The sequence below is a fragment of the Lynx canadensis genome, chromosome B2 (genome assembly GCF_007474595.2).
Source record: "Lynx canadensis isolate LIC74 chromosome B2, mLynCan4.pri.v2, whole genome shotgun sequence".
Classification (NCBI taxonomy): Eukaryota; Metazoa; Chordata; class Mammalia; order Carnivora; family Felidae; genus Lynx; species Lynx canadensis.
In genome coordinates, this window is record NC_044307.1 from 28855667 (window position 1) to 28878668 (window position 23002).

General features: G+C 44.9%; 1 non-coding gene across 1 annotated transcript; it reads left to right on the forward strand.

Moving 5' to 3' along the window:
• The first annotated feature begins 17826 nt into the window (after positions 1 to 17826).
• On the forward strand, positions 17827 to 17933 carry LOC115515056. The gene has a single exon (XR_003969126.1). It is a non-coding gene; the product is annotated as a U6 spliceosomal RNA (small nuclear RNA).
• The last annotated feature ends 5069 nt before the right edge of the window (positions 17934 to 23002 follow it).

Consider the following 23002-nt stretch of genomic DNA (forward strand, 5'->3'; position numbering starts at 1 on the left):
AAGCTGTTTTCACAGGAAGGAAGAACCAAATTAGGTGAACGGGTAAATTGGGCTATAGACCACTGTAAGGGAGATGTGCCCAGGTGGAGCTAATTAGCAAAAGAAAGGTGCCCTGTTGACCCTAAGGTAGCATGTTTATCTGTCTTATCCCTTAGGTTAGCTAAGATAAACAGACATGGCGCCTCAGGTATGCTGTTCTCAACCATCTGCCCTGCCCCCGGATTTTGTTTTATATTGACCGAAACCCCCTAACACTGTATGTCTTCAAAACCCCCTTTCTCTCACACCCACGAGTTAATGTTTGCAGATTCAGATTCATTGTCTCTTTGTGCACATCCATCATGCTTGTAAGCCTTCTGATCCTAACAAATACAGAGCAAAGACACTTAATGAGGGCTCTTGTCTTCTCCTCTTTTAATCCTGCATCCTGCTTTCTTGCTAGACAACATAGAACTCTAGACCCAGAGTCTATGACTTTCCAGGACAGTATCTCCCAGTAATATCCTCTTGTTTCAACTTGTGGGTTTGGTTGTGTGCTTGTGATGGTGACAGAGGTATTGAATTTGGACCTTCTCATTTTGGTTTCAGAATGATGTAGTTCTCATCCAAACCTGGGTGTGTGAAGGTGCCTAGGGAGAATGCTGTGGATAGCCTAAGCCAGAGGTTGCGGGTGGAAACTTCCTCCTTTGTGGACAAGGGGGAGTGGAACGCTGGGTCTCTTTCCTTGGTTTTCTGCATGCCCAATTGAATGCACAGCTTTGACTCACCTTGGAGTCATTCCTCTCCCATTGCTGCTTTCTTCCCCTGGTCTCAGTTCAAACATGGAACCTACACCAACTGAGGTCCCCAGTTTGAAGGTGAGTTTCCAAGACTTTCCTGACCCAATGCAGGGCTCTTGGAGTCTAATGTCCCAGAAGACAGCTATCCTCCCTGTCCCTGAACCCTGGGTGCTGGGCAGCCTACAGTACTGTGGGATTGGGTAGCCACATGGACCCCTGCCCCTAATGGATGGAGTTATCCTCATTCAATTAAACAAACCGTTTGTACATGTGCAACGTGTTCCTTGACCTGATCAGTGCATAAAAAGCCTTTGAATAAAATAGTGCACCTAACCCTCATTCCCACCTCTTGATCACACATGGAAGCACATTCTTCATATATCAGAGACTCTGCTGCCCATCATGAAGGATACGATAAGAAACACCCCACAAGCCAAAGTTCCCCTCTATTTCCTAAGGGAGAATGTGGGCCTCTTGCTCACAGGGCTCCAATGTTTGCAGCACTCCTGTAGCCACAACCCACAAAAAGTTGTGATTCCTGAGCAAGACGGCTTCTGAATACATTGTGCTAGTCATGTTCTTTCTAAACATGAAAAACTCGGGCCCTCGGTGTATCCAGTTTATGACATTGCTTTATCATCCATCAAGGTTAGGCTTGGGGTCCATACAAATTCAGACATTCAGGGTACTATCTCCAGCTTGCAGATATCCAATGTGGACCAGCCCTTGTGACTGTGGGACAGGTGGAGGAAAAGGGGCCCTGGTCTTTGGTTTCAGAACTACATGGACATCCAGAGTCCTAGGGCATCGGAAGGGGTCCAGCTGAGAGCTGTTTGTAGGGGAGGCTGTGCCAGACATATTAACAGGGAACTGGCCACCTGGCTGGGCCTGGGGGAAATGAAGATAAGCATTTCCTTTCCACATTGATTGCATCCCCATTGGAGGGAAATATTGGATGCCCTTTGGTCCTGGCTGTAGCCATTCCCTCTCCCTCTCTGTGTTTCTGACTTTTTATTCACCCTTAGGAGCCACGGAGCTGGCACTCACTCAGCACATACCCAGTGATGGGCGTCAGGTTCCCCCTTGCACTGTGCTCAGTACCAGCCATGAGCATCGGTTATCCCAAAGGAGAATAGCCCTCCTGTCCCTGAGCTTGTTGCCTGGCTGTTTGTAGCAAGTGGTGGGGGAGGGGAGTCAGTTTAACCTCCTTGCTCTGCCTGATTGAGGTGCTTTCCTTCTGAAAACCAGAGAATTCACACAGGAAAAGCAGTCTCCAGAAGCTTGTCAGCACATAAAGATGTTTTTACAAGAGTGCAGAATTGCCCCTCTCCACAATTTAGATCCACAGTGGTGGGAACTTCCCTGGTACAGTGTTGTCATGGCTCACTCCATTCAATGATGGGAAAAGCAACAAAAGCAGACTAAGTCCCAGGGCTCTCTAGGTTCCTCTGAAGTAAAAAAGCAGGCCTCGTGCTGACAGGGCTCCCAGATAGACTCAAGAGGGGGTTTTTGCCTAAGTCCTCTGGTGTTTCCTCTTCCCATAGCCAGCCAGGTTGCCAGGAGTTGGTGCTGGACACTCCTTTCTCCATAGAATTCCTATTCCAATCTCTGAAGAACTCTGGCCCTCCTTATCCACCTGGACACAGTTTTGCTTTCTTATAGAAACAAGGTTCTTCCTGCAATGCAACAGAGTCAGTGTCTCAAGAGTTCTATCCTCTGCCTTCCACCTGGGAGTCTGGTCCAGTCCTTGTGACTGGGGAAGAGATTTTTCCACAGGGATCATTCTTTATTAATTCACTGTGTTTCAGAAGCATGTGACCATTCCGAGGCCCAGGGCATTTGAAGGAGCCCAGCAGCGGATGTTTGGTGTGTAGGCTGGGCCAGAGACTGGGGCAGGGAGCTAGCTGGCTGGCATCCTTCTGGGCCGAGGGCAAATGCAAGACATCTTCTTTGCAAGTAGATAACCATACCCACAGAAAATGTCAAACTTTGTCCCTCCTGGCATCCATTTCCTTCCCCTTGCTGTTTCTGAAAATTTATTTTTTCCTCCCTTGGGATCCATGGAGCCATCACTCAGCTCACATACTTGGTAAGGCCACAAACTTCCACTCTGCTCCTGTGATCAGTGAGAGCTATCAGGCTCTGCTCTACCAAAAGAAAGCAGGCATTTAGTCCCTGGATGCTTGTTGCTTGGCCTGCTGTGCTATGGAGTATGTTGGGGAGCCAGCTTGCCTCACTAACGTGGATGGTTGAGTTGCCTTCATTCTGAGAAGCATACAGTTTGTACGTGCACAGCATGAACTGGGAAGGGATCAGCATTGGAAGAGCCCTTGCCAGGAATTAGGGAACCAAGGACTTGTTGCAGATTCCTGGGCAAGAACACTCAGAAATCAATAGCTCCAGTTCAAACACTGCTTCCTCCTTCAACTGATGGGAAAAGTGACGGGGATAGACCAAACCAGAAATCACTGGATCCTAAAGAAACACCAGACTTCTTGCTGACCAGGCTTCCAGGTGTAGTCCTTCAGAGGGCTCCCTTGGCCTAATCCCACAGGCTTTTCTTATTCTGGATATGACCCTGTTGCTAGGTGACTGCGCTGGGTTCTTCATTCTCCACTTTCGCCAAATCTCATATTTGGTGAAGAACTCTGGCAGGGTGTGTCTCAATTGCCACAGCTGTGCCCTTTTGATGAAAGAGGGTTTACATGGACATAATTCCAGGACAGTGTGTCTCCAAGAAATATCCTCTTGTTTTAGCTTGGGGGTTTGGTGGTGTGCTTGTGATGGTGACAGAAGTATTGCATTGGGACCTTGTCAATTTGGTTTCAGAATGACGTGGCCCTCGGCAAAACAAGGGTCTGTGAAGGTGCCCGGGGAGAATGTTTGTGGGTAGTCAAAGCCAGAGGTTGGGGTGGAACTCACCTGTGTGGGACAATAGGAAGGGAATGTCGGGGTGTCTTTCTTCACTTTCCCCTGTGCCCATTTGAATGCACAGATGAGACTCACCCTGTAGTCATTGCCTCCCATTGCTGATTTTCTAACTTGGTCTCAATTTACACACTGAGACCATGTGACTCTCCCATACACAACTGAGTTAGAAGTATTCGAAGTGAGTTTCCAGTCAGTTTCTGATCCAGTGGAGGGCTCTGAGTGATGTCCCAGAGGACAACTGACCCTCATGTCGCTGAGCTCCTGTTGCTTAGTAGGCTATTATAGCAATAGTAAATAATATTTCTTCTTTGGAAACAAGAGTCTCCCTGGAGTCATTTCAGTGCTCTTGTCTCAGAATCATATGCTTTCTTATTAAGCTGGGAATCTTGTACAATGCTGGTGAGTGTGCAATAGGTTTGTCCACAGGTACTCTGCAGTTTTGGTTTCAGAATTTGTGGACATTATTGTTAGGGAAAAATGTGTTATAAGATGACTGACAGGACTGATAAGGGAATCTCAGTCCTTGTTAGAAGACTACCCTTCTGGGATCCCCTTCCTACCCTGCTTGCCACAGGCACAAAATTACTACTAATGGGTGTGGAAGTAACCGAGTATAAACTGTCCCCTCTGCTGATGCTCTGGGCTCAGATCTCTGGAGAATGATCTCCTCTGGGCCCACTGAGTGCCTGCCGCTTGGTTCTTCTGCCAGGTGTTACAGACCAGTTTCCATAACATTTCCATAACACCCAACCGCTCTGGCCCATTGTTGCCACCAGTTTGGGAAAACGGCGAGGCGGTGACAGAACGAGAAATCCCAATGGAGATGGTGTACTCTGCCTGAATTTTGGCAGTCTCCTTCTTGTTCGCTTTAGTCCGGCCCCACTCCGCTCTTCTTGCCGGACTCGAGGAGACTTGGCAATGGAGGATCTGGATCAGACATCGGTTATTAGTAAGGCCTGGGACCCAATTCTTTCCTGTGTTGCCCCCCCCATAGTGGTGGAAGGGGGACCTGATCACTCCCCGGAGAACTCAGTGGTCTCAGCTGTAGACATATTGTGGGAGGGAAGGTCATAACCTCTGGTGTCTATGTGAGTGTGAATGTACGACTCAGTCTGGCTTGCCTGATGAGTTCGATTCTGTGGCTTCACGGGCGGGCTTCTTTAAGGACCCCAAAGCCTACGGAGTATGAGTGGGCCCATCTGCGATTTCATGATGAATGGCATACAGTCTATGGTGGCATTGTAATAGTTTCCAATCGTAAGTCACAAAGCTGAGACCACTGCGGCTAAGCGTCAGCTAAGTTCCTTCAGGACACTGCCAGATGGGCATCTGACTGGTCTCCTCATTAGAGGGAGCACCCCTATCCCTCTGCCTTTGTGACTCCACCTCACAGGAACATTATGGGGTTGGGACAGAGCAAACCTGCAGCTCTTGAAACTGTGAGAATTTTGAGAAGGGGCTTTCTGGACAGTGTGGAATTAAGATAACGCCCAGTAAGTTAAGGACCCTGTGTGAGTTAGAATGGCCCAATTTGGTGTAGGAGGGCCCTTAGAAGGAAACTTGGATGTCCCAACCATCCGCTGCAACTGGCATGTTGTCACCAGAGACCCAGTTTACCCTGATCAGTTCCTGTATGGGTCCCAACCTCCACAAATTCTCACCGGTGAACCAGAGGAAGAACTAATCTTGCCCCCACCATATGAACCTCCTGGTTCCTCATACTCTGCCACCTTTGGTCTCCCCACCACCTCCGGCCTTGGCAGATTCTCTCTCTCCTGGAACCAGTGGCCAGATTGCGCCCTCCGCCAGGCACAGGTGTTCTCTAGATGCCAGTCCACAGCCACCAGTACTACTCTGGGGGAATTTGAGCAGGGGCGATGAAGCCCATGAATATTCTCAGCCCAAGGGGAATCCCCTGGCAATTATCAGAAACTACGCAGGCTTACACCCCGCTTGACCCTGAGGCAAAAGAGGACCACAACAAAAGGATGAGCAAAGTCCAGCCCCCAAAAGCGGGAGGCAAAACCTCCTTAGCAAAGGAACAATATGTCTGCCGCAAGGAGAAAGGATATTAAAGCAGAAATAGATTTAGATTGAGGGGGACCAGGATCACTTCTTCTTGGCCCCAATGAGCCCACAGTCAAAATAGAAGTAGCGGGCCAAACTGTGACTTTTATGTGAATTCAGGAGCCACATGGTACCCTATGAAGTGGCCCGCTCCAATTCAGGACTGCCTTCGTCACGGTACGGGCCGAGGACAACCCCCTCCCCAGACTTGCCCACAATAGGGCCTCTGTCATTGTAGCCAAGAAATCAGGCATTCTGGTTGAATGCCAATCACCCTGGAAAACCCTGCCCTTGCCAGTCAGGAAGCCAGGAGGAGGGTAGCAACCAGTTCAAGTCTTGCACTCTGTGGTCTCAAACCCATACACCTACCTCAGCCTGATACCAGGCTCTGCCAGCTGGTTTACCTGCCTAGACTGAAAGGATGCCTTTTTCTGCCTCTGTTTGGCCCACTGAGCCAACCCTTGTTTGTCTTCAAATGGACCAAAGCAGAGACAGGGTGTTGGATGCAACTGATTTAGATATGCTTCCCACAGGGAGGCCTGCCCTCTTTGGGGAGGCAGTGACCGGGTACCTGATCAGCTTTCCAAGGGAGGCCACATGCTGCACTCTTCTTCATTGTGTGGAGGATCTCCTCTTTGCCAGCAATACCCAAGAGAATTGTACAGAGGACACAAGGGCCTTCCTCCAACTCCTGTCAGACTCAGGATATCGGTTCTCATGGAAAAAGAGCATAGGGCAGGAAAAAAAAGAATGAAGGTCAACTTCCTCCCCTAGCGCCAAACTAAGAGGGGGCTCTGAGAGTTCCTGGGGGCTGCGGGATTCTGCCAAATCTGGATTCCCAGAGTCTCAGCAGTAGCAAGACCCCTCTATATTCTCTTGGTAGGGCCAGATTGAGAACCCCCTAGGTGGACAGAGGCCAAAGCTGCCTTCCGAGAGATAAAGGCTGCCTTGGGACAGGCATCAGCCCTTTGGCCTGCCGCTTTTAAAATGACTTTCAGAAAAGATGGTACAGCTGCTTCTGTCTTTGCCCTTGCCCCTTGCTCCTGCATTTTCCTACATCTCCAGCTACAGCCAATGGTGTGGATGCCTCTCTGCCCACAGGCACAGTGTTATGGAGGGCTGAGAGTTGAATTCATTCTGTGAAGGCTTCTCTCAGTACCTGCTTGGGTATGCTTCAGAAGCCCCAAGGAGGAGGCTGAGACTGTGCCTTAAGGTGACTCTTGATGGAGTGGATTTATGCTTTGGTGTTATTTAAGAAAACTTCGCTGTGTCTCAGCCTGAGAGAGGTGGCAGCTCTCAACCCGGGGAAAAAAAAAAAAAAAAAAAAAGGAAGGCCACAGAGGCCCAGGGACTCTCACACTTCACTGCCAATGTCTGCAGAGCCAGAACAGGGCTCATCCTGGGGGAGAAGGAGAGTTGATAGACATAGATATAGAGAGTTGATAGAGTTGGTGGGGGGTTTGCTGTTCTCAGATTCTATCTAGGTGATGAGGTCGATGTACCACTGGGCATCCTTGAGGGCCCCTTGCCCGCAGGTTTTAGCTGGCCACAGTCTGTTTCAGTTTGGAATAAGAAACTCATGCCTCTCCAACTCTCGGTTAGCACAATACAAGGGCGTCCTCTGTGAGAATCCACTGGTCACTCAGTGCAGATGCTGAACCCTGCAACTTTCTTACCTTCTGAAGAAGGGAAACCAGATCATGACAGTTCTGAGGTGACTGATTAAGTATTCACAAGCTGCCCAGATCTGCGTGACCAGGCTGGACAGAACCCAGACTTCACCTTGTTCAGTGATGGTAGCAGTTTCATCACAGACGGCGTTCAAAAGGCAGGGTATGCAGTGACATGCCTTAATCTGAACCCTCACCATTCGCAAGGACAAGCGATTCAACCGACTCCCAGTACCAAGAGAGGGCAGTCTACAAAGAAAAGGGCCTTACCGCAGCAGGGAAGAAATCTCCTCGAGGCTGGCTCCCAAAAGAAGTTCTACACTGCAGAGGACACCAGAATGGAGACAACCCTACAGCACAAGGAAGGGTTCGTCTAGCTGACAAAACAGCCAAGAAAACATCTAATAAGGAGGTGCTGTATATGATGATTGGGCACGGAGTCGAGGTAATGGTCACAGCCGTATTCATCCTCCTGCTGGTATGCAGACTGAAAATGTGTGCATAAAAACCCAGCCCTGGATGGCCCCAGGTATTAAAGATACAGAGCGTCCAGAAGGAGGCGCCAGCACTGCAACGGAAGGAGTCCCCGTCCATGGTGCTTGAAGCTGATTTGATGGTGACCTGAATAACTCCCACCTGCCCTCTGAAATGCTCTACATGCTCAAGAATGTCCAGGTGCTGGGCTACATCGAGAAGCTGCTCTTCCTGGAGCTCTGCTGACACATGTTCTTCCAGTGGTTCAGTGACTACTACGGTGACTACATCTTCTGGCCAGGCTAAGTGGACGCCAGTATCTATGTGGTGCAGGATGGGCTTCTGGAGCTCTGTCTGTCAGGGCCTGATGGGAAGGAATGTGTGCTGAAGGAAGTGATCCCTGGAGATAGCATCAAAAGCCTCCTAAGCATCTCGGACGCCATCACCAGTCACCAGCACCCCCAGGACACTATGTCTGCCCAGGTGGCCTGAGACTCCAACATGTTGCAACTGCCAGTGGAGGTCTTCTCTGCCATGTTCACCAAGTACCCCAAGAGCTTGGTTCAGGTGACGCAGATCATCATGGTGAGGTTACAGTGGGACACCTTTCTGGAACTTCACAACTACCTGGGTCTGATCAATGAGCTCTTCACCTATGGGTTCCAGCCCCTGTGCCTCTTTCCTGGCCCTGGCCTCCTGGACTGTACCAGCCCCGTGCATGTCTCCAAGTGTGTGGTCAGTGCCTTAGCTATCGAGGAGCCAAAGGAGACTCTTAGCCAGCAACCTGACCTCACTGGGGCCCCACTACCTGAAGCTGCAGGGGAACCAGTGACGATTCCCTCCTGAACAGCCAGGTCTTGCCCCATCATGCCAAAGCTGGCACGATCATCACCCACTAAGGCGACCAGGATGGAAGACTGCACTTGTGCTGTGGAGCTGCCTGCACATCTACACCCCTTCTCACCAGGGGACTTGGTCAAGATCAAAGACTGAAAAAGGATCCTCTCAAAAGATAGTGAACAGGGCCTGTATTTACGGGTATCACTCCATGGGTCCACCACTCCAGAATCAAGAAGACCAATTCTGAGGAGCCCCAAACTAGGAAAACTGACCCAAGTCTGAAAAACCCACTCAATGACCTTTTGGAGAATCCTACATTCTTAGGATCTTCAGCCTTATTCCAGCCACATGCCAAAAGCTGGCTGGTCTACACATGACAGAAGCTTGAGGAATCACCAGTCTGATAAAATAAGTAGACTCTTACTCCTTGCCATCAGGTTGGCAGAGGTTGCCCCAGAAAGCTGAGGAAATAGGTGTTCCTGTTCAAACTCACTTTCCTCTTATGGATAGGATATTTTGTTGGTATTGATTTCCTCTAATCTGGGCCCCATTTGTAAGTATGGGGTATATTGAATGGAAGACTCTGGGAAATTTAGAAGGTTACTCTTTCGTTATGCTAGTTTGCCTGCCAGTAAGGAGGTTGCCAATGCCGTTTTGGGAAGTGTTTACACTGATGTGTGTGTCTCAAGCTTCAGAAAAAAAGAGATTAAATGATTTTTAGGACAACAGTTGAGGCTTAGAAAAACGTACAGCCTAAGGCCCAGGCTAAATGAGCTGTATTACTACCCCTATGACTAGGGGCAGGAATAGCCACGGGGAAAGGACTAGCATAGGAGACATAGGCTTTTCTGCGGGACTGACGAGTGGCCAACTCCCTAGTGTCCTTACAGAGCCAAATAAGATCCCTGGAAGGAGCTGCCCTCTAGAACAGATGGGCACTTGACAACCTCACTGCTGATAAAGGGGACACCTGCATCTTCCTTGGGGGAAAAAATGCTCTTATTTTGTAAACCAGTCAGGAATAGTCAAAACCAAACTCAGGGAACTAAGAAAAGGAACAAGCCCATAAAAAATGAAGATGATGCCCTCCGATACAGACTAGGTTTGTTTAAAGGGGCATCAAAGGGGTAATGTTAGGGGAAAACCAAATTGTAATAAGATGGTCAACAAGACTGATAAGGGAATGCCAGTCCTAGTCAGAAGACTACCCTTCCAGGATTTCCTTCCTACCCGGCTTGCCACAGGCACCAAATTACCACTAATGAGGGGTGCACAAGTAACAGACTATAAATTGTCCCATCTCTTGCTCTTGGCTCAGATCTCTGGAGAATGATCTCCTCTGGGCCCACCAGTGTAAAATAAACCTCTTTCTTCCCAAGATCTCGGAGTGCCTCGGTGATCCAGACCAGATTCCATTATATATATTCAGATATATAGATATATAGACATATAGACATGGATATATTCCTATATATACATATATATGGATAGATATATATACATGGATATATATGGATCTATCTATATATCGATATATTGAAATGTCTACATCTATACCCCTCTCAATAGATAGAGAGATTCCGGTGTCAGTTAAACAACTGTCTGACACAGGGCAGTATTCACAATGAAGGCAGCGAGCCCATCTTTCCAATCAATGTCAGTAGAGCAGTGGGCTAAAATAATGTAGTGTATTTTACACAGACTATCCCTAATGCAGGGGATTCTAAATCTCTCAGTTTCTCCCTATACACTTTGCTTACTCTAACTATATATGTGGGCTTCTCCCTCCTTCATTTCCTGGATTAAGAGCCAACTGTCTCTGACTAGTCTACCTCAGGATGGAGATTTTAAGAAAATTTCCCAAGTAGCTGCATAATCTTTTGTCTCAGGGAACCTCCTTCTCTTCTCTGGCCCGACATAAAATGCCTAATTCCACTAGTGAAAAACTGAACAAAACAAAAGAAAACAAAACAAAACGAAGCGAAATAATACAAAAACAAAAGAGAAATCAGTATCTTTTCATCTATCTGAAATGACAGGATTTAGGAGCAGGTGAACTCTTTCTCTGCCCTCTGTGTCTTTATCTCTCTTCAAGCCTCTTTGTGGCTTCTCACCTTTTCTGCCTTCCTTCCTTCTCCTCTTTCTGCGAAGCCTGGGGGTGTAACTTGCAAGGCTGGCTCTACAATGCCTCAGACCCAACTCCTCGTCCCCAGGCCATCAAAAGGCAAAAAGCACCCTTCTTGCACTTTAAATTTCCTCACTGGTTCCATGGGAAAATATTGACAATGGTACACTTTCAAGGGGACAAAGATAAAATATTATTAAGATAGGCATGCCTTTTAAATTATAAAACTTTATTAAGGTTTATGAAAGGTCAAATAAGTTCATGTTATCTCTGTTCCAACTTGTTAGCGAAAGGATGAATTAAAGTAATGGTTAAATTTGTCCGTCTCATAGTTTTCATGGGTAATTGTTAAAAATAGATTTCAGGGTCTTTGGTAACCTAAAACTTGAATATTTTCCTTAAATAATAAATTGAAATAACTTTATAGGACATTTAGGCCTCTTGCAAATCAAATGGAATGCTGAAACATTGCTTGTGAAACAGAGGTTGATGCTTCCGACTGCTTGTGGCAAAAAAAGAAAAGAACCACTAAAACTGTCTAAATCCATTGAAAAAACATGCTTTATGCTCAATGGATTCATGAGTGTACCACCTAAAAAATATTCTGATGTATCAGACAAGTCAAAATTGGTAACCACTTAGTTTTCACTGGAGACTAAGGTTTGTAAGAGTGAAATTTCTGCTAAATGTAATCAAATCTAATGGAAAGAAGTAACTTCCTATATAAAAAAGCAAGAGATATGTAAAATAGATATAAAAATAACAATAAATTTTGTTAAAGGTAACAATCAACTCAACAAAGGAGTACATGAATATGTTTATAAATATATAAATGTACCTATTTATAAGAAAATGAATATATAAATATGTTTTTTATAAATAAATGAATAAGTAAATATATTCATTTATAAGTAAATATAATTTTAATAAAGGGAAAACAAGAAGACAGCACTCCCTTTTACATCGTTTTCCATAAGACTTGTTTGGAATTACCAATTCCTTATAATCCACAAGGCCAAGCAATTGAAAAATAAGCACATCAGACACTCAAAAACATGTTAAAGAATACAAAAAGGGAGAAACACACCTGGCTGTCTGCATTAAACCTCAGCTCCTTCTTGAGGGTGCTAGGATTACTGTCAACTTTTCAAATCTTAATCCTCAAGAACTAACTGCAGCTGAGTGACATTCTTCAAAATAAGATAAACCCTCTCAACCTATGGTGCTATGCAAAACCCCCCAAAGGAGGGTCCACATAGACTGGTCCCAAGAAACTTCTCACCTGGGGTCGAGGATATGCTTGTGTTCTTTCAGATTCTGGACCTCTGTGGATACCCTCTCAGTTGGTGAAGACTTACCATGGCATCATGGAGACCCGCCAGGACATCTTCCAATGAACCGAGACTTCCAGAGAATGACTCTGAGTGAGCGGCCACTGCCCCCTTTTTCAAGAAGAAAGAAGCCTCTTCATGGACTCCTCATCCTGAAGCCACTACACAAATAAATGCAAGTCCTTGCCCCTGATATCACAAGGGGAGCTTTAAATGCCTGTCTAACCAGGCCAGGATCCTCTTGCAACACAATGGTTTTCAGATACCCAAATTCACAACTGATGGCCATGATTTCTGTCCTGCACAAAAATTCAATATGTGTAATCCTGATTCTTCTTGCCCTCATTTGTCCAGGCAAGCTCAATATTCAGATTGGGCTCATCTCCTTAACCCACCTCCATTTGATAGCGTAACACTCCTAGCCCGGGATATTCCTATTAGCAGTAATCACACAGAGTTCATGGAAGGAGCTAATCTTAACACAGCCTTCCAAACGGAACAAGAGTATTGGTCTTATACGCCAAGACCTCAATGGTGGCTTCCTGCAGCACCTCCTATGTGGTTAATAAACTTAGCAACTTATCTCCTTGTCTCCAGCTAAAAATCAACTGGCTTTTGCATGTACAGTCTAAAACCTCTACAAGGCCAGACAATGTTACCTTTGTGTCCACCACAAGCTTTGATATACCTCAAAAAACAAGCATATCTCACCCTCATAATGTTATAGCTTGCTCTAGTCTCAACTATTCAGACCACCCCTGGAATAATATTCCTTGGGCAACCTGTTATGGAGAGACTGAGCATACGCTTCACTGAGGTATTTGAACTATTATGGACAGGGTTGCTAGAAGACATCTTGAAATAAAATGTTCAAATAAGCCCACATCCTCTGAACAGTCTAGTAGAAGGAATGTTTTCTGGAAAGATGGAGGCTTAGCTGGCCCTCCAATTTCTGCACATAAAAGGAAATGGAAAGGACCTTGCCTTTTTAATCTTTGGAAGCTAAGACTCCACTTCTGCACTCTTAGGATTAGCAACAGTGAAATTTATGCAAATTGGCATAGGAACATAACAAGGATCCGTTTGCATAGACCAGTATTTGTGTCCTTCTCCCTATGTTCTCTTTGCTACCTCCACTTTACAGATCAAATAACTGGAAAATAATCATCATATCTCTACTTCCCAGGGCTGATTTATGTCTTGCATAAGTAATGAGGACATCACCTAATTAAATATCAAGTCTTTATTAGTACTTAGTATGTCTCAGCCTGGGTTCCTGTTCAGAGCTCTGAGCCCTCCCTATATGCATCCTTGAGGACTAATAGCACTTTCCAAACTTGTTCACCTCACTGAGGCCTCTCATAACCTCCAGTGACTCCCCAGCCTGTCCTCACAGCACACTTGTTCTTTTCACTATTACAGTTCTTGCCCCCCCCTTCTATTTTCACATCTTGTCTGTCATACCTCTGTTCTCCCCAGCAGACTGTGAAGACCTGGCAGGGAGGGACCACTTTGTCATTGGAAGCCTTGCTTCCAACGTGGGCCCAGCAGATCCCCTGGCACAGGTGCATGGGTGGAGCAGTTACTGAATGAAGAAATAGGAGGACCGTGGAGCCCTTCCTCTACACTTTGCTTGGCTTCCTCTGTGAAGATTATTACTAGTCATGGGAGATTCCTATTGTATCTGAAGCAGGGGAAATCCAGAACCTCTGCAGAACGTTTGTCTTGTTCAATCCCTCCAGCAAATCTCAGTGGGAACCAGTGATACAGGAGCCTGCCTGTTCCCTGGTGTCCAGCGCTAGCACTGGAGACACAGGCATGAAGACCACCAAACAAAATCAGCACCATTATGTGGCTGACATGAAGGCAGTGGCTTTTTAAGTTCCCTGGGAAAACTCAGGACCTACAGGCTCCAAGGCTGGGCAAGGGATCTCCAGCTTCTGCGCTTCCCATTACTCTGTCCATCCCCAGTGTATACTTTTGACTCATGAGGCATCTTCCTGTCAGCCAGAAAAATGACACCCTGTTTCCCTAATGAAGAGCCCGGGGGCCCAACATGCACTGGTATTGGCCTTGCACTCTAGACTCAGTGTCCTGTGCTCTGACATGTCTTTCCCTTTCCCGAGTCCTCACCACTTCAAGTCCCCAAGCCTCTCTAGGCTCTAAATGGCTCCCAGTAAGTATCAAGCACTTCTCTAGTATCCCAGAGCACAGTGAGTCATCCATGGAGAACCCAGGCCAATTGACACTTCATGACTCTATGGAACTCTCGAGAAATCCCCTGCTAACACAACATTATACGGGAGAACACTGAAGCCTTATCTTCTGTAGCTATTGTCTAAACTAAGGGGAGTTAGTTCATCACATTTCCAGCTGCCCACAGAGTTGGGCTGTAGGACCCTAGGCCTTTCCTCTGGAGGCTGGGCCAAGGATGGCCCTGGGTCCAGCAGAAACCTAGGAACATCAAGAATTCATTGCCTATCTTTAGAACTTTGTACATGCAGATCCAGGGGGAAGATGGCAGCGTAGGAGGATGCTGGGCTCACTGCGTCTTGCTGATTAATCAGATTCCAACTACATTTGCGTAAATAACCCAGAAAACTGCCAGAAGACTAGCAGAATCAATTCTCTGAGCCAAGCACAGATGCAGAGGCCCACGGAAGAGGTAGGAAGGGTGGAGAGGCGGTGCGCCTTACACAGACTGGCGGGAGGGAGCCAAGGCAGAAGGGCAGCCCGCTGGCCAAGCAGAGGCCCTGAGTCTGGCTTGCAAAAGCAGAGGGGTCAGACGGAGTGTGTTCTGACAGCAAGCGGGACTTAACATCTGGAAGTTTATATAAGTTAACAGCTCTGCTCAGAGAGCGGGAAGGCTGGAGGACAACGGGAGGGAGAGTTGCTGAGCCCCGGGATGAGAGAGCTCAGCTTGACGGGGAACAAAGACGCTCGCCAGGACCATTTCCCTCGCCCATCCCCCAGCCAAAATCCCAAAGGGAAGCAGTTCCTACCAGGGGACTTGCTCCCTCCACGCAAACACCCAACGCTGTGCTTCTGCGGATCCATCGCTCGGGCGTTGGGTCTGACTCCCTCCCGGTGCCGCAGGTCCCCTCCCGAAGCGGATCTCCGAAGGATAAATGAGCTGAGACTGCCCCTCCCAACACTGTGCACCTTGCCGATCCACCCCAGCTAATACGCCAGATCCCCAGCACCACAAGCCCGGCAGTGTGCAAGTAGCCCAGATGGGCCACAACAACCACAGTGAATCCCGTCCCTAAGAGAGGGGAAGAGAAGGTACACACCAGTCTGTGGCCCCAGCGATGGGATGGGGGCAGACATCAGGTCTAACTGCGGCCCTGCCCACCAACGCAAGTTATTCAACACAGCACAGGGGAAGTGCCCTGCAGTTCCACACCACTCCAGGAACTATCCAAAATGACCAAACGGAAGAATTCCCCTCAAAAGAATCTCCAGGAAATAACAAGAGCTAAGGAACTGATCAAAAAGGATTTAAAACAGTATAACAGAAGTGAATTTAGAATGTTACTCGAAATTAATCGCTGGGCTTGGAAACAGTATAGAGGACAGCAGAGAATCTATTGCTACAGAGATCAGGAACTAAGGAACAGTCAGAAGGAGCTAAAAAATGCTATAAACGAGGTGAAAAATAAAAAGGAGACAACCACGGCTCGTACTGAAGAGGCAGAGGAGATAATAGGTGAACTAGAAGATAAAATTATGGAAAAAGACGAAACTGAGAAGAAATGAGATAAAAAAAATGCAGGAGTATCAGGGGAAAATTAGAGAACTAAGTGATGCACTAAAGAGAAAAAAATCTAGGCATAATCGGTATGCCAGAGGGGGAAGAGAGGGGGAAAGGTGCTGAAGGTGTACTTGAAGAAATCATAGCTGAGAACTTCTCTGATCTGGGGAAGGAAAAAGGCATTGAAATCCAAGAGGCACAGAGAACTCCCTTCAGACGTAACTTGAATCGATCTGCACGACATATCATAGTGAAACTGGCGAAATACAAGGATAAAGAGAAAATGCTGAAAGAAGCTAGGGACAAACGTGCTGTAACATATAAAGGAGACCTACAAGATTCGTGATGGATCTCTCTACTGAAACTTGGCAGGCCAGAAAGGAATGGCAGGAAATCTTAAATGTGATGAACAGAAAAAATATGCAGCCGAGAATCCTTTGTCCAGCAAGTCTGTCATTTAGAATAGAAGGAGAGATAAAGGTCTTCCCAAACAAAAACTGAAGGAATTCGTCACCACTAAACCAGCCCTACAAGAGATCCTAACGGGGATCCTGTGAGATAAAGTACAAGAGACATTTCTACAAGCATGAAACCTACAGACATCACAATGACTCTAAACCCATAGCTTTCTATAATACGACGTAAATGGACTAAATATGCCAACCAAAAGACATAAGCTATCAGAGTGGATAAAAAAACAAGTCCCATCTATTTGCTGTCTACAAGAAACTCATTTTAGACCTGAGGACACCTTCAGATTGACAGTGAGGGGATGGAGAACTATTTATCATGCCACTGGAAGTCAAAAGAAAGCTGGAGTAGACATACTTAAGACTTTAATTTAAAGGCTGTAACAAGAGAGGAAGAAGGGCATTATATCATAATTACAGGGTCTATCCGTCAGGAAGAGCTAGCAATTATAAATGTCTATGCGCCGAATATGGGAGCCCCCAAATATATAAAACAACTATTCACAAACATAAGCAACCTTATTGATAAGAGTGCGGGAATTGCAGGGGACTTTAACACTCCACTTACAGATATGGATAGATCTTCTAGACACATGGTCAATAAGGAAACAAGGGCCCTGAGTGATACATTGGATCAGATGGCCTTGACAGATATATATACAACGCTGCATCCCAGAGCAACAGAATAGACTTTCTTCTCGAGTGCGCATGGAACCTTCTCCAAGATAGATCACATCCTGGGTCACAAAACAGCCCTTCATAAGTATACAAGAACTGAGATCATATCATGCATAATTTCAGACTTCAATGCCATGAAGCTTGAAATCAACCACAGGAAAAAGTCTGGAAAACCTCCAAAAGCATGGAGGTTAAAGAACACCTTACTAAAGAATGAGTGGGTCAACCAGGCAAATAGAGAAGAAATTAAAAAAATATATGGAAACGAAAATGAAAATACAATTCAAATGCTTTGGGATGCAGGAAAGGCAGTTCTGAGAGGAAAATACATTGCAATCCAGGCCCATCTCAAGAAACAAGAAAAAGCCCAAATACAAATTCTAACAGCACACCTAAAGGAAATAGAGGGGAACAGAAAAGACAGCCTAAATCCAGCAGAAGAAGAGATATGGCTTTCCAGGGGAGTCCTACCAGACGTTTAAAGCAGAGAAGATACCTATCCTTCTCAAGCTATTCCAAAAAATAGAAAGGGAAGGAAAACTTCCAGTCTCATTCTATGAAGCCAGCATTACCTTGATTCCTAAACGAGACAGAGACCCATTTTAAAAAGAGACCTACAGGTCAATATCCCTGATGAATATGGATGCAAAAATTCACAAGAAAATACTAGCCAATTGAATTCAACAGCATATAAAAAGAATTATTCAGTGCTCGCTTCGGCAGCACATATACTAAAATTGGAATAATACAGAGAAAATTTGCACGGCCCCTGCGCAAAGATGACAGGCAAATTCGTGAAGCGTTCCATATTTTTAAAAATGAATAAATAAAGCACTGGCATGAGAAAAAAATAATAAAAATAAACAAATAAAAAAATAAAGAAAAACTATAAGACATTAATCAAAGAAATTAAAGAATCCACAAAAAAATGGAAAGATATTTTGTGTTAAAAAAAAAAAATATTCACCATGATCAAGTGGGATTCATTCCTGGGATGCAGGGTTGGTTCAACATTCGCCAATCTGTCAACGTGATACGTCACAGTAATAAAAGATAAGAACCATATGATCCGGTCAATCGATGCAGAAAAGGCATTTGACAAAATTCAGCATCCTTTCTTAATAAAAACCCTCAAGAAAGGATAGAAGGGACACAAATATAATAAAAGCCATTTATGAAAACCCCAGCTAACATCACCCTCAATGGGGAAAAACTGAGAGGTTTTTCCGTGAGATCAGGAACACGACAGGGATGTCCACTCTCACCGCTGTAGTTTAACATAGTGTTGGAAGTTCTAGCATCAGCATTCAGACAACAAAAGGAAATCAAAGGCATCAAAATTGGCAAAGATGAAATCAGGCTTTGACGTTTTGCAGATGACATGATATTATACATGGAAAATCCGATAGACTCCACCAAACTTCTGCTAGAACTGATACGTGAATTTAGCAAAGTTGCAGGATACAAAATCAATGTACAGAAATCAATTGTGTTCTTATACACTAATAATGAAGCAACAGAAAGACAATAAACTGATCCCATTCACAATTGCACCAAGAAGCATAAAATACCTAGGGATAAATCTAACCAAAGATGTACAAGAGCTGTATGCTGAAAACTATAGAAAGCTTATGAAGGAAATTGAAGAAAATATAATGAAATGGAAAAACAGTCCATTCTCACGGATTGGAAGAATAAATATTGTCAAAATGTCAGTACTACCCAACGCTATCTACACATTCAACGCAATCCCAATCAAAATTGCACCAGCATTCTTCTCGAAGCTAGAACAAACAATCCTAAAATTCATATGGAACCACAAAAGGCCCCGAATAGACAAAGTAATTTAGAAGAAGAAGACCAAAGCAGGAGGCATCACATTCCCAGCCTCTACTACAAAGCTGTCATCATCAAGACAGCATGGTATTGGCACAAAAACAGACACATAGACCAATGGAATAGAATAGAAACCCCAGAACTAGACCCACAAACGTATGGCCAACTAATCTTTGACAAAGCAGGAAAGGACATCCAATGGAAAAATCTCTCTAACAAATGGTGCTGGGAGAACTTGGACAACAACATGCAGAAGGTTGAAACTAGGCCACTTTCTCACACCATTCACAAAAACAAACTCAAAATGGATAAAGGACCTGAATGTGAGACAGGAAACCATCAACACGCTAGAGGAGAAAGCAGGAGAAGACCTCTCTGACCTCAGTCATAGCAATTTCTTACTCGACACATCCCCAAAGGCAAGGGGATTAAAAGCAAAAATGAACTACCGGGACTTCATGAAGATAAAAAGCTTCAGCACAACAAAGGAAACAACCAACAAAACTAAAAAGCAACCAACGGAATGGGAAAAGATGTTTGCAAATGACATATCGGACAAAGGGCTAGTATCCAAAAATCTATAAAGAGCTCACCAAACTCCACCCTCGAAAATCAAATAACCCAGTGAAGACATGGGCAGAAGACATGAATAGACACTTCTCTAAAGAAGACATCCGGATGGCCAACAGGCACAGGAAAAGATGCTCAACGTCGCTCCTCATCAGGGAAATACAAATCAAACCCACACTCAGATATCACCTCATGCCAGTCAGAGTGGCCAAAATAAACAAATCAGGAGACTATAGATGCTGGCGAGGATGTGGAGAAACGGGAGCCCTCTTGCACTGTTGGTGGGAATAAAATTGGTGCAGCCACTCTGGAAAACAGTGTGGCTGCTCCTCAAAAAATTAAAAATAGATCTACCCTATGACCCAGCCGTAGCACTGCTAGAAATTTACCCAAGGGATACAGGAGTACTGATGCTTAGGGGCACGTGTACTCCAATGTTTATAGCAGCACTCTCAACAATAGCCAAATCATGCAAAGAGCCTAAATTGTGGCTTATGGCAATGAGAAAGAATGCAATATGGCCCTTTGTGGCAATGTGGATGGAACTGGAGAGTCTTATGCTAAGTGAAATAAGCCATACTGAGAAAGACAGATACCCTATGTTTTCAGTCTTATGTGGCTCCTGAGAAACTTAACAGAAACCCATGGGGGAGGGGAAGGAAAAAAAAAAAAAAAAGGTTAGGGTGAGAGAGAGCCAAAGCATAAGAGACTCTTAAAAACTGAGAACAAACTGAGGGTTGATGGGGGGTGGGATGGAGGGGAGGGTGGGTGATGGGTATTGAGGGGGGCATTTTTTTGGGATGAGCACTGGGTGTTGTATGGAAACCAATTTGACAATAAATTTCATATATTGAAAAAATATATATATAAGTAAAAGCAAAAAAAGGAAAGAACTCTGTGCATGCACCTCTAAAAATTGACGCTGCTGCCCCATGACAGAGCTGTCTTTAACCGCTTTCTTCTTTCTGTCTCGTCACTTCCCCAAGTGTCCACTTTTTCTTCAACACATCTTTCTGTTTGTGTGTGCCAGTGCGCATGTGAGGATTTGCATAGCAGCATGACTCCAAATGGACAGCAAGTGCTGGCATGATTCCTCCCAGAATATGACAGCATCTCCTTTCTAAAGCAAGAGTGATGGCAGGGGTTTCAGCCATGGCCTAAAACGGCAGATTCCAGCCTTCTCTTCTGGACTCCTCCCACCTCCTGTGATCTGGGCCAGTCTTAATCTCTTGATGAGATCATTCACCCCATTGTACCTTGAGAGCTTAGACACGTAACTACAAAAGCCATTTCTCCAGAGGATGTGATGTCAGGCTCCATTAACAGTGGATGGGGTGTCTGGTAGGGAGTGCTCAGCCACGCCTGTATACTAAGAATTCTGGTGTACTGTATACAACTGTAAAAGCCGGCATAATGTAGGCAAATGTGTGGAGCCAGTGAAGATATAGCAGGTCTTTGTCCCCTGCCAGGTACGCAGGACATCACTGACCCAGGAGTGTATGAGTGTGCTCCCTTGTTTTATGACGTACGCGAATGCAGCCAAGACTCTGCTCAAGAAGTAGGTCTTCAGCACCCACCCCACCCCACTAGCACCTACTTTTCCCAGTAGAGAGGGCGTGGATATCATTCAGGCAGAAACACTGTATCTCTGAATACCTCCACACCTTCCACACCAGAATACTTCCACACCTGCCTCTGCTGCTAGGCATGCAGAGATCTGTTATTCAGAAGGACATAGATCATTTCCAAAGGCAACTAATTCGCCAAAGATAAAGTTCTTGCTTTGCTTACAGTTATAGTTGTGCCCCTGTATTAGATACCCGAGGAAGAAACATGAAACAGATGTGTTTCTTTCTCATACAAATGAAACCTGGACGTGGCTAGTCTATAACAGATTATGGATTGCCCACCATCACATACAAGTGATCTCCCTGCTCTAACATCTTAGTATATGATTTCCTTTGTCAACATCTAAAAAAATCAGAATCCCTACTTCACACATTATGCTATGGATAAAACCTCAAGTTCTTTCCATAAAAATTAATTGGTCTTGAATAAACTTTCCTTTAATTATTATATAAATTTAGATAAAATGCAACCTCTACATTGAGATATAGTGTTTTAAACTGATCAAGTAATTAAAATGTTTTATTATTTTTCCTGGAAAACACTTTATCACACAAATATCCCATTTTGGCATATTTCTTACTTTGACCTTTATAAAGCACAGCACCAAAACAAAACTGTGTGTGTGAACAAAGCTCCCAGATAAACTGTCTGAGTTCGGATAGAAGGCTCACAATGGAGGTGCAAAAGTAGCAAGACCAAATCATCTACTCATTTTTTTTCCTATTTTTTTCCCCAAATTTTATTTAAATTCTCGTTAGTTAACATACAGTGCAATATTAGTTTCTGGAGTACAATTCAGTGATCCCTCATTTATTCACAAAAACCAGTGCTCATCATAAAAAGTGCCCTCCTCAACGCCCATCTGCCAATGCTCATCCCCCACCCACCCAGAAAGAGAAATCAATGAATGAATCCATTGACAATTGCACCAATGGTACTTTGTAAGATAGAAATCAATGTAACCAAAGAGGTATAATTTGTGTACTCTGGGAACATAACATGGAACTGAAAGAGGACAAAAATGAACGGGAAAACATTCCCTGCCCATGGTTTGGAAGTACAAACTTGGTTTAGATGGCTATACTACCCAAAGAAATCTACACATTTAAGGCAATCCTTAACAAAATACCACCGGTATCGTTCACAGAAAAAACGATCCTGAAATTCCTATGGAATGACATAAGACCCCAAGTAACCAAAGCAATCCTGAATAAGAAAAGCAAAGCTGGAGGTCTCATTTTGAACTTATTCCAAAGAGCGCTTAAAAGAAACACAAGAAAAACAAGAAAACGGAAAAAAAAGGCTTAATGATTATTGTGACTGACTCACGTATTCCAAGAATACTTCCTTTTGTTTTGTCTTTATGCTTATAGTTCAGCAGTAATCAAATAAAAACAAATGTTTGCCTCTGAGATGTTTAGAATAAATGAAGAAAAACACAACAGAGGGTGTTATCCTGAAGTTTCAATGTTTCTGACATTCTCTAATCCTAAGTGTTTGAAAATACTCAAACTCCTCATTTCTAGCCGACAGTAGAATTTGAAAAAAGTGCAGGAACCACAAAGGACACACTTTCAAGTGAATTTAGATCTTTCTGTGTTTATGTCACATGTCACTTCCCTGTTTGGAGATTACACAGAATTACTCAAAGCTCAACCTCTGGAAGGCTTCCCACTTTAGTTGAAAGATGCTTTCTCTACAGGCTTCTCTCACAGAGGTGAGTATATTGCACTATGTTCATAGGCCTCGCGTGAGTCTTCAAACACTTCAAACTCAGTGAAACGAAGTTTAGGTGAAAGAGCCCCTCCCCTACAGTCTTGTTTCAGGGGGTTGAGCATTTGGCTCTTT